The following is an 18,244-nucleotide window of genomic DNA, read 5'->3' on the forward strand; positions in this document are numbered from 1 at the left end:
CGTTCTCAGATTGGCAACCAGTAACTAGTGGTGTTCCGCAGGGGTCAGTGCTGGGTCCCCAACTCTTTACAATCTATATTAACGATTTGGAAGAGGGGGCCGAGTGTAACATATCAAAGTTTGCAGATGATACAAAGATGGGACGGAAAGTAGTGAGTGAGGAGGACATAAAAAACCTGAAAAGGGACATAGGCAGGCTAAGTAAGTGGGCAGAGATTTGGCAGATGGAATACAATACTGGAAAGTGTGAGGTTATGCACTTTGGCAGGAAAAATCATAGAGCAAGTTATTATCTTAATGGCAAGAAACTGGAAAGTACTGTAGTACAAAGGGATCTGGGGGTCCTGGTGCACGAAACTCAAAAAGTTAGTATGTAGGTGCAGCAAGTGATCAAGAAGGCCAATGGAATGTTGGCTTTTATTGCTAGGGGGATGGAATATAAAAACAGGGAGGTATTGCTGCAGTTGTACAAGGTATTGGTGAGACCGCACCTGGAATACTGCATACTTAAGAAAAGACATACTTGCTCTCGAGTCAGTACAAAGAAGGTTCACTCGGTTAATCCCGGGGATGAGGGGGTGGTCATATGAGGAGAGGTTGAGTAGATTGGGACTCTACTCATTGGAGTTCAGAAGAATGAGAGGCGATCTTATTGAAACATATAAGATTGTGAAGGGGCTTGATCGGGTGGATGCGGTGAGGATGTTCCCAATGAAGGGTGAAACTAGAACTAGGGGGCATAATCTTAAAATAAGGGGCTGCTCTTTCAAAACTGAGATGAGGAGAAACTTCTTCACTCAGAGGGTGGTGGGTTTGTGGAATTTGCTGCCCCAGAAGGCTGTGGAAGCTACATCATTAAATAAATTTAAAACAGAAATAGATAGTTTCCTAGAAGTAAAGGGAATTAAGGGTTACGGGGAGCGGGCAGGAAATTGGACATGAGTCTAGGTTCGGAATGGTCATGGCCCTGTGGGTAGTGGAGTGGGCCCAGGGGCCGTGTAGCCTGGTTCTGCTCCTACTGTGTTCTAATTCTGTGTTAGATTTCAGGAGATGGTTTTATTCCTGTTCCTGGCTGGGGTGGAGATCGCCTTTACAGAAGGTAAGTACTGTAGAAAATATAGGGACAGTGATCTCCTGGAAGAATTTCGATCGCCTAGATGGGTCGGAGAGGAATTTCCCAGATTTTTTTCTCCCAAATTGGCCATTGGGTCTTCATCTGGTTTTTCGCCTCTCCCGGGAGATCACATGGGTTCGGGTGGATGCAGAGTGATAGAAGATTTGAGGTTAGGATCAGATCAGCCATGATCTTATTGAATGGTGGAGCAGGCTCGAGGGGCCGATTGGCCTACTCCTGCTCCTATTTCTTATGTTCTTATGTAAGACGGCTAGTCAGGTGCAGCTCTTCACTCAAATGGGAATAGAGATGAGTAATAAGTTGCCTGGGAAGTCCACTGAAGGATATGGAATAAAAATTCAAGACACAGCCAGAGGTGTTTCTGGAGAGAGGAGGAGTTGAGAAATGGCGAGATGTGGGTAGGTGGGTTAATCTACCAAAAATACTTGAGTTGGTTGGGCCGAAAGGGCTTTCCTGGGCCTAAAAATTATTTTGTTCTTATTATATTTCATATAAGATTGTGAGGTAAAGTAGCCAAGCCTAGATTCTCAAGTGCATCGGTAATTATCGTTTCACTGTAATTACTCATTAACAAGGATCAGTTAGATTGTGGCTGTATTTTAAAAACTATTTTAGTCACAATGTGGCAATTTCCTAGTTACAGTTGGCCAGTTTGTGGTAATGAGTAACGAATGTTCCTTCAAGATTATTTGATTTTTTTTTTGCCTGTTGGCAGTTCATAAACATGAAAAAAGAGACAACAAAATTCATACACATTAATGTTTGTCACAATTTCTGTTTTATTTAGGAATTTTAACGGAGATCATTTTCACTGAAATGACAATAACATGGGACCCTGCACAATGAGAGTGCCACCTAGTGCTGGGTATTAACAAGGAAGTATTTAGACAGACACAGCTATGAGACTTCATATACATTTAGGATCTCATTCTTTGTTATGTACCAAGCATGTAGTTTCCAATAATGCTTTTTTTATTCGTTCATGGGATGTGGGCGTCGCTGGCAAGGCCAGCATTTATTGCCCATCCCTAATTGCCCTTGAGAAGGTGGTGGTGAGCCGCCTTCTTGAACCCCTGCAGTCCATGTGGTGAAGGTACTCCCACCGTGCTGTTAGGGAGGGAGTTCCAGGATTTTGACCCAGCGACGATGAAGGATCGGCGCTATATTTCCAAGTCAGGATGGTGTGTGACTTGGAGGTGGTGGTGTTCCCATTGCGCCTGCTGCCCTTGTCCTTCTAGGTGGAAGAGGTCGCAGGTTTGGGAGGTGCTGCCGAAGAAGCCTTGGCGAGTTGCTGCAGTGCATCTTGTAGATGGTACACACTGCAGCCACGGTACGCCGGTGGTGGAAGGAGTGAATGTTTAAGGTGGTGGATGGGGTGTCAATCAAGTGGGCTGCTTTGTCCTGGATGGTGTCGAGCTTCTTGAGTGTTGTTGGAGCTGCACTCATCCAGGCAAGTGGAGAGTATTCCATCACACTCCTGACTTGTGCCTTGTAGATGGTGGAAAGGCTTTGGGGAGTCAGGAGGTGAGACACTCACCACAGAATACCTAGCCTATGACCTGCTCTTGTTGCCACAGTATGTGGCTGGTCCAGTTAAGTTTCTGGTCAATGGTGACCTCCAGGATGTTGATGGTGGGGGAATTGGCTATGGTAATGCCGTTGAATGTCAAGGGGCGGTGGTTAGACTTTTGCTTGTTGGATATAGTCATTGCCTGGCACTTCTATGGCGTGAATGTTACCTGCCGCTTATCAGCCCAAGCCTGAATTTTGTCCAGGTCTTGTTGCATGTGGGCATGGACTGCTTCATTATCTGAGGAGTTGTGAATGGCGCTGAACACTGTGCAGTCATCAGCGAACATCCCCATTTCTAACCAATAATGTTTGTTCTAAATAATGTACCGTTCTACCCAGACTAAGCAGCAATATTAACATAGTTACTACATCTTTGTACTACATGTTTGTAGCTCATATCACCAGATTGCTCATTACATCACTTCACAGCCCCATGGTACAGCAGTGGTAAATTTCAAGTTAAGCCGCTATATTTCAAGCACTGAAATATATATAATGAAAAAAAAATGGTTGAGAAGGCAATTAAAGGTCATAATTCAATCAAATGGGTTTTGTACTGAGCTATATATATTACAGAAGCATTGCTCTTGTGGTTTATGACCTTATCAGAACCCCCTAATTAAATTACAGCCCTGTAACTCCTTCCAAAGTAACCATTATTTTTTATTTACAGCATATACTTGGATAGGAAACAGGAAAGATATTTTTCATGTCTACACAATTAAGAAGTTATAAAACTGTGGAATTAAAATTTATTTTTAAAAAACATCTAACCTGAACAGAGTATGTACCAGGCAGCAGTGGGATCTGATAATTACTTCCACTTACTGCTGGTCTTTACATATTTTCAATAAATTTCACAGACAAGGTAAAAATATGCAAGCATACAACGATCTTAATATAGGAGAATTGTATACCTGTAACAGTAGCATATAACGAATAGAAGTTTCACATTATTTAATCGCTCAGGAATGTAATACCTCATTGTTGCGAATTAGAGAATGCTTCTTTACGCAGGAACAAGTTCATTGTGATCAGGAATTCCTGGCATTTGGGACATAAACGCATGTCTATTACAATACAACTTCAAAGTGGAATTGTAGCCAATAATCCATCAAAATTCATATTCCTAATGATATAAAACAGAAGCTATGTCAGGTTTCGTACTCTCTTGTTCAAGGTAAATCAAAGCTGGGCTGAACATCAGGAACCAGCTTCCAATAATGTGGCTTTTGAACCATTTCCAAGGTAAAATATATAAGTATCTTTGACACTATTAAAAAAAAAACCACTTGTTTAGATTCAAGAAATTCCTCATAATAATGCTTTTTAAATTGCAGTGACCAGACTAAGTTTATCATTGTTAAACAATGTAAACTGTAATGAAAATGTTGAAAAGCTGTTCTGACTCAATCACAATTGCAGTTTATTTAATTTAGGAGTTGTGTGCGCATCAGTTTAAGGGCCTATATTTCATAAGTAAGTCTGTTCTGCTAAGTGTATTATCCTATAAGGAATTTAAGTGTTCAGGTTTGAAATGTACATTTCCATTTTCCTCACTGTCAATGCTAAAAAATGTTGTGAATATCATTGTTTGTCAACCAGTTTTAATAGTCACGCATCTCTCTCCCTACCTCACAGCCCAATCGCTGTTGAAAACTTTATCCAGGTCTTCATCACTCCCAGGCTTAACTTCAATGCCCCCCCCCCAGACCTCCACCCTTCATAAACTCCAATTGATCCAGAACTTCAACATCCACATTCTAACCCATATTAAATCCTGCTCACCCATCACTCCCATTCTTCCAAACCTTCACTGGCTCCCCAACTCCCAACCCATTGAATTCAAAACCCTCATCCTCGGGTACAACTCCTTTCAGTGCCACACTCCACCTTGCCTCTTCCCCAGCTCACACCCTCCCCTCTTGTGCGAACTGATTGCTGTGCATCCCCCTTGCTCCACCATATGGCAGAACCTTCCACCATTGGAGCCTTGCACTCTGCAATTGTGACCCTAAACCCCTCTACCTTGCTTCACATCTTCTCACCTTCAATAGCCTTTGAAACTGTCCCTTTCCCGAACCTTCTTCTCCCAGTACCTGCTAGGTGTCTATTACCCCCATACCACCACCTGCACGAAGTGTAAGTTGTTGCTGTAGATGGGGGTATAACTTCCCCTTCTAACTTGATGTGATACTACTGGAGATGAAAGGGCAAGTTAGTGATACAAAAGCCCCAGGAGTCAGGATTTCTCTGCCAAAGGCTGAAATCCAGACTTGATTTTTCATGTGCATCGATCAACAGCTTGCTGAACTTCATTCCAGTCAGCAAAATCTCTTGGCTGCTGCTATATATAATTACAAATGGCCAGATAGAGATGCTGCAGCGAGCCCTTACACTCTGCGTCAGGATTAACATGTTCAGGATGACATGGTAGTTGAGAAACAAATAGTCACACTAAATGCCTCATAGCATCACATGATAACTGAACCATTTTTGTTCAGCCTGCTTTAGATACCTGGAACAACTTGTTTTTAAAACAATATGCTTTTATCCACATGGATCCCATTACCTGATTTTAAAAAAAATCTAATTTTAAATGAATGAAAGTAACAAATGCATATAATTTGCTGGCAGTAATGGACTCAAAAAGAACTGAGTGTTTGCCTGTGGTCTTAATTGGTTTTGTATTACTTCAAAACAGGAGCTCACGATGATGCACTACATGTTTACGCCATCTGGTGTCATCATACTATTCATAATACAGGCCATGTGAGCAGTAATTATTTAACCCTTGGTACTTATTTGTCCAGAACATCTTGGGGGGGAAAATATGGATCTTTTTGCAGTGAGCTATTGAGCAAAATATTGAATTAAAACACAAAGAGTTCATCACTGCCACACAATCCCCAGACAAATTAAAATGATTGCTCTTTGCTATACTTTTGTAAGGATGTGGTGATTTTTTTTAAAGGTTGTTTACTTTTTTCTTTTTAATCATGAAGTAGAGCCCAGTTGTTTTTATGTTGTAATATCAGCTTGTTATCTCCAGGTGTCACTAGAGGGACTTTAGTATTTATGCAAAATTAAACTTTTCTTTCTTTCTTGTGAGGTAAAGTTTTTGCCTCTTTCTTTTGCCCCGACTCCTAATTATCTTGCCTCTTCTGAAATTGCTTTCATGGTTCCCAGTATCATTTGAACTCCTTGATTCTGTTAAACCCTCATAACAGACTCCTACCCAATTGCTATTCTCTGTACAGCAATGATAATTCATTTTCTGCTGAGATTTTGCTGCTCGGATTTGGTTAAGTGTTTCATGATTTGCAGTTGTGAATGGTCTTTATACACTAAAACAAAGGTTATTCCTTAAGTAACAGTCAAATATACAACCATGCATAGCACAATATCTGTATGATTCTGTTCATATTTGAAAATATATTTGAACAAATAAATCTGAAGAGGTACCACAATTCTGCAAAGCCACAGGTTAATCCAACACTATTACTTGTTAACAAAAGTAAATGTAACTATTACTTGTTACATTTGAACACTAACAATGGAATGCACACCTTGTGCCATGTGAGAGCTCCAGGACGCTTCCCGTGTGCAGGAAGTGTCGTCAGCTGGAGAAGCTCAAGCTCCAGGTTTCCGAGCTTGAGCGGCAGCTGGCGTCATTGCGGTGCATCTGTGAGGCTGAGAGCTACGTGGATAGCATGTTTCAGGAGGTGGTCACCCCGCAGCGTATGAGCGTGCAGGCAGTGAGGGAATGGGTGACCGTCAGACAACCAAGGAGGACCAGGCAGGTAGTGCAGGAGTCCCCCGAGTTCATCTCACTCTCTAACTGATATCAGGACGATGGTTCCGCTGGGGAGTACAGCCAGAGACAAGTCCACGGCACCACGGATGGCTCAGCTGTACAGGGTGGGGGAGGAGGAAGATCGGGAAAGCAATAGTGGTAGGGGATTCGATGTTTAGGGGAACAGACAGGCGTTTCTGCGGCCGCAGACGTGATTCCAGGATGGTATGTTGCCTCCCTGGTGCCAGGGTCAAGGATGTCACTGAGTGGCTGCAGAACATTCTGAGGGGGGAGGGTGAACAGCCAGAGGCCGTAGTCCATAGACTGGAGAAGCTGGGGTTGTTCCCCTTAGAACAGAGAAGGTTGAGAGGAGATTTGATAGAGGTATTCAAAATCATGAGGGGTCTAGATAGTGTAGATAGAGAGAAACTGTTCCCATTGGCGGAAGGGTCGAGAACCAAAGGACACAGATTTAAGGTGATTGGCAGAAGAACCAAAGGCGACTTGAGGAAAAACTATTTTACGCAGCGAGTGGTTAGGATCTGGAACGCACTGCCTGAACGGGTGGTGGAGGCAGACTCAATCGTGGCTTTCAAAAGGGATTTGGATAAGTACCTGAAGAAAATAAATTTGCAGGGCTACGGGGAAAGGGCGGGGGAGTGGGACTAGCTGAAGTGCTCTTGCAGAGGCTCGAGGGGCCGAATGGCCTCCTTCTGTGCTGTAACCATTCTATGATCCTAATTGTATATCTTTGTGGTGCATTTGGCCCACTGTGTCTGCAGCTTTGCAGAAGTTGAATGACCTGTTACTTCAAATAACATTCATGGTTCGTTTCCAACTGACAAAGTAAGGCTTCATGCTTGGCCATTTATTTTTTTTAAATTTCTGCAATCCTTTGAGGATGGTCAAATGGAATCATTTGGATGGGTTTCGGACTGTGCACACCACCATCATGGCAAACGATAGCAGTGCTGTATGGCATATTGTCTCCATTTATTTACAACACGGCTTACTCTAAAACTCCAGCCTTCAAATATGTCTTTCTTCTTCTTAGACAGTCCCTTGGAACCGAGGATGACTTGCTTCCACATTAAAAATGAGTTCTCAGGTGACTGATGAGTCCAATGCGGGACCTACAGTCTCTGTCACAGGTGGGGCAGACGGTGGTTGAAGGGGCAGGTGGGTGGGGTGTTTGGGTTGACGTGCGCTCCTTGCGCTGCCTGCGCTTGGCTTCCGCTTGCTCCCGGCGAAGAGACTCGAGGTGTTCGGCGCCTTCCCGGATGCTTCTCCTCCACTTTATGCGGTCTTGGGCCAGGGATTCCCAAGTGTCGGTGGGGATGTTACACTTTTTCAAGGAGGCTTTGAGGGTGCCCTCGAAGCGTTTCCTCTGCCCACCTGGGGCTCTCTTGCCGTGCCGGAGCTCCGAATAGAGCGCTTGTTTTGGGAGTCTCGTATCGGGCATGCGGACAATGTGGCCCGTCCATCGGAGCTGATTGAGCGTGATCAAAGCTTCGATGCTGGGGATGTTGGCCTGAGCAAGAACACTGACGTTGGTGCGCCTATCCTGCCAATATGTCTTTACGCAGAAAAAGACCATCAGCACAAAATTTCAGAACGACAGTACTCTGTCAAAGGCCGATTGCTTTTTTGCAAGGACAAATTGTAAGTGAAATTGCAGCAGCTATCAGAGCGTTTGTTCGGTTTTTAAAACTTCAAGGCATCGTGCGTGATCCAGGACATGCTCTGACAACATTTGCCATCAGTCACAACGTCACCTTCATTGCATGATTGTGGTCGTTCAGTATCCGCTTCTTTAATCAGGCACCGGTTTTGGAGTTAGAGGCTGATTTCTGCTGGAGATGCATCTGTCGCGTACTGTAATAAGACATGCTGAAGCCTAACAGGCCGAGAACTAGAGCCGAGCACTGCATCAGCGTGTCTGTGCTGTTCAGTGGCACTTTGCCAGCAGCTTGAGTCTAAAAAAAAACACAAATCCAATTATTAGTTACTTTGATCGTGATAAAATTAAAAGACTCTTTAATTAGAATATATCTAATAAATACAAGCACAGTTATATTACAAGTAACTAGTTTGAAATAGGTACTGTACTTGTTTAGAATAATGCGCCACCAATTAAGTTCCACTCTTGCCTACATATCATTCCAGGGAAAATGGAGCAGGGCTCTGTCCATTGGCCCCCCCAGTTAATTTGAATGTTATTGAAGAGTCTGCTGGGGCAGATGGCTACGCTGTTCAGGTGACCACGTGTATGAAATTGGAACAAAAGAAAACCAATGCTATTTTATTCAGCTTGCGTTGCATATTTAGGACACAGAAGTTAATTTTTTTTTAATTACTGGAATGCAACACAACTCAGCTTTCAAATGAGCATTCTAAACACCTACACATAAAAAAACATTGTGGGTCTTCAAAGCTTAGACACTAGTTTCAGATGGAAAGTCCAAATGAACTCCTTGTGCTATTTTCATAGGTATATTCTATATATATATATATAGATATATATATATCAACTGCCTTCGTCACAATTGCTGGTTCTTCACTGCTGATCTACTCATGCAACAGCAACACAGAGCAAATTAGGTGCATCCACCATAATGTCCACTGCTGGCAATTGACAGCAACGATGATTCAAAATTGAACAAAACCAATCCTATGAATCTCACGGGAAGTATTATACAAAATAACAGATATGAGGTTTGTAGCTAAATTGTAAAGTAATTCTTCATAAGTGCCTTTACAATTTTGCTACAAACAGCACACAGTAAATCTAACCCTCTCAATAGCGGTGGTCATGTGGTAATCACTCGTGCGTATCTCTTATTCTATACTAAAAATTTCACTAAACAGCAAGTCACATGAGCCATTTATGTCCCTGCAAATGTTTCTTTTAAAAACCAACTTCCAAAACCTTTGGCACTTCTAACATGGAAATCTCAGATAATGATTGGCTATTCATTTAACATGGTTAGTGAAGATGTAACAGAACCATTTCTAAAAGCATCTCCACAAGTTGACAGTATTGCGCCCCCCCCCCTTCCCCCCCTTGTTGGTGAGTGTGGGCTGGCTTTATTAGCCAAGAAACTACTGCCAAGCCGAATGCCACAAGCTGTGCTGATTCACTTTCCTATGTCTCAGCGGACGTAGTTTCAAGGCAGCTCATCAGTGCTATGGCGCCGCTAAACTAGTTATTTACATCTGAGGCAATGAAAAAGTATTGGAAGTTTCTGCATGTACAGTTTTTGTTTTCAAACTTTAAGTGCTTTTTAATCCAAGTCAGGTTCTGTACATTTGTGTTATCCAATCATCCGTTCATTCCCACATATATTCACGTAGTGATTTTAATACAGTACCCATTAACTGGCAAAAGAGGCAACACATTTTTACTAGTCCAACCTTGCATTCAAATCTGGTTATCATCAACAACATTTTGCCTCTGCTTGCCAATTGCTTGCACTGTATCTAAAAGACATAACCTAGTGCTTGGGAATGATCCATATTTCATATTATAATGGAGAGAGCCTCATAGCTCCAGTCCATTAATTTTATGAAGTGTTGCATTGAAAAAGAGCTTGCATTCTAGAGCTGCGTAAACAAAAGGCTACAGTTTCATCATTTCTTTGGGGCGACTATAACCGTAAATGCCTCGCAAGGTAGGCTCTGCTGGCTCCTGAGAGGGCACTGAGACTTGGAGATACCGTACCAGAACACCTATGGGCAAGGCAGTGACTTCCCACAGTATATCACACGCGTCAAGAACCTTGGTTCGGCGAGTAATCTCAAATTTAAAAGGACCTGCATTTTCATGAAACCGTGCTTGATAAAAGGTTTTTCTTAGTTTACAAATATATGAAGTTTACAAACATATGAAGCAATTGCGCCAGAAGGGTGGGATTGTGGTGCAAGGTAGTAGCAGTGTGAAATGCACTTAACCCATTCCATTTGGCCAGCTGCTGCTTAAGACACTTGTTTGCCTTGGGCCTGCACTACAGACTTCCTAAATTGTTTGTGTGTTAAGTATAACTTAGGCCTCTGTGACCATCTATGTTGCAACAAATTTCCAGTTCTAACTTGGCAGCAGATAAAATAATAGGTAAACAATCAAGTGAAAGTGGGAAACAACTTTAGGTTAAAAGCTTTGTGTGAGTCCAAAAGATTGCTCTGTTAGAATTGCAAATCAAATACAATATATCTAATCTCCAACAGAGCTTTACTAACTGTGAGTAGAAACTGACAGTAGAAACAGTGACGTTATCCATTTACAAAAATGAACTCAAACAGGTTCAAAGAAATTTACATGGTGAAACTAAATTAAGGTCCCAATTGAAACCAGTGAGAGAATTTCCAAATAGCTCGAATAAAACAGGATCCCGTTGTGATCCAAATGCAAATAGATCACAAAAGCCTGAAATGTTGCTGCTCAGGTTGCAACAGGGCCTCTTGGAAATAACTACGAAACCCAGCCTATATTGAGATCTGTTGCGGATTTGTGCTTGCAAACTTTCAGTATACAAACCCTCATCCATGCCTTTGTTACCTCTAGACTTGACTATTCCAATGCACTCCTGGCTGGCCTCCCACATTCCACCCTACGTAAACTTGAGGTCATCCAAAACTCGGCTGCCCGTGTCCTAACTCGCACCAAGTCCCGTTCGCCCATCTCCCCTGGGCTCGCTGACCTACATTGGCTCCTGGTTAAGCAGCGGCTCGATTTCAAAATTCTCATCCTTGTTTTCAGATCCCTCCATGGCCTCACCCCTCCCTATCTCTGTAATCTCCTTCAGCCTCACAACCCCCCCCCCATCCCCCTCCCCGAGATATCTGCGCTCCTCTAATTCTGCCCTCTTGAGCATCCCTGATTATAATCGCTCAACCAATGGTGACCGTGCCTTCTGTTGCCTAGGCCCTAAGCCCTGGAGTTCCCTGCCTAAACCTCTCCGCCTCGCTACTTCTCTTTCCTCCTTGAAGACGCTCCTTAAAACCTACCTCTTTGACCAAGCTTTTGGTAACCTGCCCTAATTTCTCCTTATGTGGCTCGGTGTCAAATTCCTTGCCTTAAATTACTCCTGTGCAGCACCTTGGGACGTTTTACTACGTTAAAGGTGCTATATAAATACAACTTGTTGTTGTTGTATACAGATCTGATGAGCCAATCATCAGGGCGATGTTGCATCCTGTGATTTACTACGACTATGGACACCAACTTTGTAAGAACACTGGGTATTGAGGAAAGCTGAAGGACAGTACCATGTCCTCCTTGCCACTTGAAATTGCACTTGAGAAAATTCCATGGACATTCCCATGTAGTTACAGGAAACTCTCGATTTACCGGCACCCAAACAACCGAAAATCTCGGTTAACCGGCAAAATTCAGGAGTAGGTTTAGTTAAGTTTTACTTCATATTAGTGGCCGTTCCTGGATCTGTGGCTGTGTAATCGGGGTTCCTGCACTTGTTGCTAAGCAACAGGGATGCTTGGTCTGTGGCCGGGGTTCCTGCAGCTGTTGCTAAGCAACAGGGAAGCCTGGATTTGTGGCTGTGTACGGAGCTCTCGTACCTTTTACTATACCTCTCTGTAATCCGGACTTTTTGATAAACCAGCACCACGCCGGTCCCGTCGGTGCCGGATAAAAAAGAGTTTCCTGTACTAAGCAGATGGGCATCATTCAGATAGCTAACCAGTCACCAGAGCACGCTACCTGCAAAGTTCATGGCAGTGCTTTGAGAATAGAAATCCATTTTCTCCTGCAGGCAGTCCGATCAAATTAGCCCGCAGAATCTTGGAGGTACGCTTCTGAATTGAAGACTATAGCCCTCTCTATTAGTATTAGGATGCACATAACCATAATGATACTTCCTCATACAGCCCCATATTCTAGTTCCTGGTGAGAGGGGAATATTCAGTGAGCCGTTGATGTAAAGCATTAGTGAACCCAGATCTACCGGAGGAACCCTGTAGGCTGTGGCTAGGTATGAGTATCACTCGAAAGTGAGGGGATATTATGCCCTGAGACTCTGCCACAAAAAGGTTGCAGTTGAATCAGGCTTTGCCAAATGAGGGAACCCTTAAAAGGGATCTTGCTTCTCACCATCATCTCTTGTCACATCACGCATGTTCTGCTGTTTTTTTCACAAAAAGATTCAAGAAATTTCTGTCCCTGCTTCTAAAATAACTTTTCTGTTGAGGGATAGCTGCAATAACCGCTGATCTGGCTCCCATAGGAGCGACGCTCAACAAACTCATGGCCGTCTGCAAAGCAAAACACCAAAAGCAATGGATTTCACTCCCAATTCCAAAGCACGGACTTCTGGTTTCTGCTGCAGGGGCAGGAACTGACTTTGGAAAACACTAAATAGTTGGTAAATTCATTTGGACGCTCAGTCGATTTATCCTGTTCCCATTCACCTGTGGATAGGGATCTCCTTAAGTGGGTCCCTCAGTCTCCACTGACTACTCGCATCTAGTCTTAGACAATATAGAAAGGGTTCTTATTGATTTCGTGAAGGTACCAATGATCCTGTTCAGGGAATGGAATTGGCCCTGATGTATCCTCTGTCGTTCTCTGGCACACTGTTGGAGGAAGGGTGTTTGATTTGATCATAGAACATAAGAGATAGGAACAGGAGTAGGCCATTTGGCCCCTCGAGCCTGCTCCATCATTCAATAAGATCATGGCTGATCATCTACCTCAACTCCACTTTCCCGCCCGATCTCCATATCCCTTGATTCCCCAAGAGTCCAAAGATCTATCTATCTCAGCCTTGAATATTCTCAAAGACTCAGGCCGTGATTTTGCTGGTCCTCAGAGTGTGGGATTGGAGGCGAAAACGCTGTCACAATCGCAAAGGTTGACAGCGGGTAGGAAACTCGCTGTCAACCCACCTCCAATCAATCTTCCCAAGTGTCAGGTCCCCGATTTGCGCATGGACCTGACACCTAGCGGCGGGAAGAGGATTATAGGCACTTACCTGGCTGTTAACAGGTACTTGATACTTGTTAACAGGCTCTTTTTCAATTTTGCTGCTTCTGGCTCAGGTTCCCTGACACCCAGACACCATGCCACATAAGTGTGACGTGTTGTGAGTCTGCTGTAATGTTTCTGCATTGACGACAGCTGCAGAAGTGGTGTGAAGGATCCAATGGTACACTGGTGAGTTTCAGAGGAAAGAAAATGTTGGGGAAATCATTTTTAATGCATTTAGACTTTTCTGTAGGTAACAAGTTTTGAATTGGCTGTCTAGTCCCATCTCATTGGGAGAACCTCGTTCACCAGTGACATATCGCTTCTGTAACCTCACCTGCAGCTGCCATCTGTTCTAGCCTAAGGAGGGAATCCCTGGAGAGCCTGGATGCAAGAGCTCGCCTGTGAACAGTCATTGTCAGTGTTTGCAGCACCTCAATGCTGTCAAACACTGAGAAATGAGCTGTCAAAGAAAAATTGTGTGTGGTCCCTTTAAGAAAACCGGCAGATGACGCATCATCAAATGACGTCATCTGACCGGCTTCCTCTTAATTGGCCAGCAAGCCCGCAGGGCGGGCTTAATAAGGCCAATCGACATAAAATCATGTCCGTGGGCCGGATGCAGTTGGGGACGGGACTGGAACCCGGAAACCAGCTGACCCGCTCCCAAGCCGCATCCATTGGAAAAATCGCGGCCTCAGCATCCACAGCCCTCTGGGGCAGAGAATTCCAAAGATTCACAACCCTCCGAGTAAAGAAATTCCTCCTCATCTCGGTCTTAAATGGCCTAGCCCTTATTCTGAGACTATGCCCCCTAGTTCGAGATCCTTTCTTCAAATTCTCTTTCCCAAGGTTCCCAATGAACATGGTGCAGACAGGGATCAAAATGATGCAGTTGGAAGGCGTGTTACCCATCTCCCTCCTCCGGACTGATAGCTGCTAATTTGTGCCCAGCAATGCTGACTGGGCGTGGTGGGATTTCTTAAGCTCATTGTACTTGTTTATCTTATTCTGGATGTAGAAGTAACGGTGCACCTGTTCTTTATGCATGTGTTTTATGAACCCAAGACAAACTTGGCATAATGCACTCTCATGTCTGGATGACAAGCAATTTAAATGGTGGTCATGGATGAGCTATTTTTTTTTGCACAGTTTTTAAAGCCTTTGGGACATGTTTGTACAGATATGCTCACCCAACTATACAGGCATTTTGATTTTTTTTCAATGAAGGCAATGTACTGCAAGGACATAGTGTGTGATTACAGCCCAGCTGAAAAATTCCAGGTTATGCCAGAGCCCCTCATACATCATTACTTTTCATTTGTTTGTTTCTGTCTACTCTATTTGCTTTTGATTTGGCCGTCAAGTGGAGCATACGATTGGTCACTAGTTACCAGGTGACCTCAAAAGGGCTGGAAAGGGCAGCCGAGTATTATATTTCTGGAAGTTTGTTGCCTGGTGCTGAAACCCAAAAAGAGAAAGAAAAATCCAGACAGGCAAGATTAAATAGCAGAACATCTAACCTATGTTGTAGATAGGCTGTAAAGGTTGTCCAAACCATGGTGCGAGAGATCTAACATGAGGAGAAAAGAACATTCAGCGATAGATAACTGAAGTGTTGAAACGGCATAGGTCCTGGGGCCTTATACAAAGATGGAAGCCGCAAATTCATGGAGAAATTTTGAAGTGGGGATTCAGCATGTAGTTTCCCCAGAACCTATCGGGCATGACTGAACTCCTAGGATGTGTGCAGGATGCTGAGTGAAGAAGGTGAGTTTAGTGCATCTATAAAAAGTAGCATAATCAATGTAGACTTAAAAGACAACTTCAAATCTTTAGCAGCTTCGGTAGTCACAGTCGTCAGTAGCATTATCATCAGTCTGGTGTGGAGAATGAATCATTGTCAGTTCTATAGGAGATGGGAAATTTTTGATTATTAACAGCATGGGGACTTCATGGCGATATAAACTAATATTTTAGAAAAAGAAGAGGGGAAGAGCAATATTTATTGCTTGAATTATTTAGATACGTCCTGCCTGACCCCATGGTTCAAATGGATGTTAAAGATCCCATAGCATTCGAAAGGCAGGGAGTTCTCCCAGGGTTTTGGCCAGCATTCCTCCTTCAACTAACACCAAAAAAAAACCAGGCTAACTGATTATTAATCTTAATTGCTGTTTGTGGAATCTTGCTGTGTGCAAAATAGCTGCTGTGTTTGCCAGCATAACAAATGCTGCACTGCAAATTAATTCATTGTATGTGAAGCACTTCTGAGTTTCTGACGTTTACATATAATGAGATGTTTCTGAGTCACGTGCAAAAATGCACCACGTAACGGAAAAATAAATAGGTACTGAAAGGGTTCATTATTTTTATTCATTTTTACTAAACAGTGCACAGGTGACCATACTTCGCCTCAGTTATCAAAACTAAAGTACAAAATCTATACCAAGTGTTTCAGTTACTAGTTACAATGGGATTAAGGTCATAAGTGACTACTAGAGCAGCTGTTTGAATATTAATTTACAATTCAGATAAAGGAGCCCACCAAATTGTTAATCTATCATTTTCTATTTGAATTGCAAACTGACCTGATGTATGTTTTTAGGATTTTCTGTTCCTATTTCAGATTTCCAGCATTCACACTTTTTCTTTTTCTTTTAAATTTATTACCGGCTGCGAACTATTGAACATTCCTGACACTCTTTCTACCCGTATTGAGCTTTCATCCATCGCTCTGATTCAAAGAACACTTGAACAGCTGCTGCCACCCAGCACTAGCTACATATTGAGCATTGACTGTACATTAAGCTAAGCAGCTTAGCAGAAGGAAGCACATACTATAATACTAAAGATTCACAACGTATTATTGCTACCCACAGTCCTGACTGCTGCAAGTCAAGTAACCATTTTGGAAGCTGACTTTATGCTGTGTAAAAGTATGACCCTAATTTCCTGCCCATCGCAAAATAACCCCAAATCAACTCTTCAGCCTCAAAATTATTAAATATATATTTTACCCTTAATACCTTTGTTCCGACCATGATTGCCTGTCCTTATTTTTATTTACAAATTGAGTAGCACCATTTAAAGTGTATGGATGTTAATACAAGATATTGTACCATTGACCACACATTATGTGAGTTCCTTTTCAACATTGAAAGCTGTGGCACTTTTGTGTTGTGATATTACTTAGAATGACAGAAACTCTAACAGTTTCAGTAGCGAATGATGTGCAATGTTCTATTAATATGGTAACAATGGCGGCTCCTTAGATGTGTTCTGGAATGTCTCATGGGATGCAGGGCATCAAGTCTGATCTGACTGCAGCAAGACATTTATTTTAGCTTTATGGTGGTTTAGTAATATGTTCCATAATTTAAAAAAAATCGTATCTCTGTGATCCACAGTAAAGTATATTTGACTTACTTTTTGTGGGGAGGGAGAAAGAGATGACATTCAATACGCTCAGCTAAAAGTATCAGACACATCTTCCACACATCACAGTATCTCCTAAAACTAGGTTCTTTTTTAAATGACTTTACTGCTGCACAAATTGACTTCTGAATGGCAAAAATACTGAAATCACAAAACTAAAAGACTCCAGGCGACTACAGCAAATTAACTCCATACCTGTAGAAAATCGGTTGTAAACACTGTCATTTCATTTTGTGCTGTAAGAAATCTTTAAAACAATTATACTATGCATCCTCATATCTCATAAATATTTTTAGTCATTATCAGAATTACCTTTAGTTCCCGAGTACTAGATCAGTCCCTGCAGGTGACACTTCCCACCAGAGAAAATAAAATGTAACTTTACATTGATGTGAGTGATCAGTTAGTGTTTTATAGTCTGTGTTCGTAGTTCAACCAATTGCACTACATTTGCTCCCTTTCCCAAGAAAGCATTCCCCCCTTTCAATTTTGGTCTCCGTGATAGCAATTGCCTTTTATCACCTGTACGTTGCTTTGCACATTGCAATTTCTTGTGCACAGCAACTGAAGTAGATGAAATAGCAAACTACTTGTTCACACTGACTTGAACTTCAAATTAGTTTCTCACACTCAAAACATCCTTTTCTAATGCTCACCTGCAACAGTCTGATATATCCAGGTATCATCATCCGCAGTGGAATAAACATTTCGATCAAGTATTTCTTCTTCGATCCTGTAGAGAGATGGAGGTTATAAGTGAATTATCACTTCATTGGGATCTTTGTTGCTACAAAACTTTCAGTCTCTTCACGTTCAGCTTGGTATGGTTTGACAAGGCAGTAGATTACACAGCTCTACATTCAATGCCTTTGTGAGCTCTTTATATACAAGCTTCAAGTAAGAATAGGTTGGATAAATTGCATGAGCTGTCACGTGTTATCAATCTGAGGTGCTTATATGTTGGCAGAAGGCCTTGAACAAGAAGCCTACAGGCTAAGACTGTCTGCAATATATTTGCAGAGATAGGCTCAGCTTTATCTGATTTTACACAATGCAGATGGACAGATTTAAAATATAGGACATCGTGGCCTAGAAATTGAATTGTGCCCAAATTGGAATGTGCCCAAACACCGGCTAGAAGGACCACTGCAAATTGGTTCACCAGCCTCATTCATAGAGTCATACGGCACAGAAGGAGGCCATTCGGCCCATTGAGTCCGTGCCGGCTCTCTGTAGAGCAATCCAGTCAGTCCCATTCCCCCGCTCTATCCCTGTAGCCCTGCAAGTTTATTTCCCTCAAGTGCCTATCCAGTCTCCCCTTGAA

The 18,244-nt window shown here is 42.7% G+C and overlaps 1 long non-coding RNA gene across 1 annotated transcript; it reads right to left on the reverse strand.

The window, feature by feature from the left end:
* Nucleotides 1–1,894: 1,894 nt before the first annotated feature.
* Nucleotides 1,895–17,772, reverse strand: LOC147112295 (uncharacterized). Its single transcript, XR_015079475.1, has 2 exons — nucleotides 17,577–17,772; nucleotides 1,895–8,479 (listed from the first exon to the last, which is right to left on the reverse strand). It is a non-coding gene; the product is annotated as an uncharacterized LOC147112295 (long non-coding RNA).
* Between the last annotated feature and the right edge of the window lie 472 nt (nucleotides 17,773–18,244).

The sequence above is a fragment of the Somniosus microcephalus genome, chromosome 9, assembly GCF_052327205.1.
Source record: "Somniosus microcephalus isolate GS21.2 chromosome 9, FLI_Smic_1.0, whole genome shotgun sequence".
NCBI classification, from domain to species: domain Eukaryota; kingdom Metazoa; phylum Chordata; class Chondrichthyes; order Squaliformes; family Somniosidae; genus Somniosus; species Somniosus microcephalus.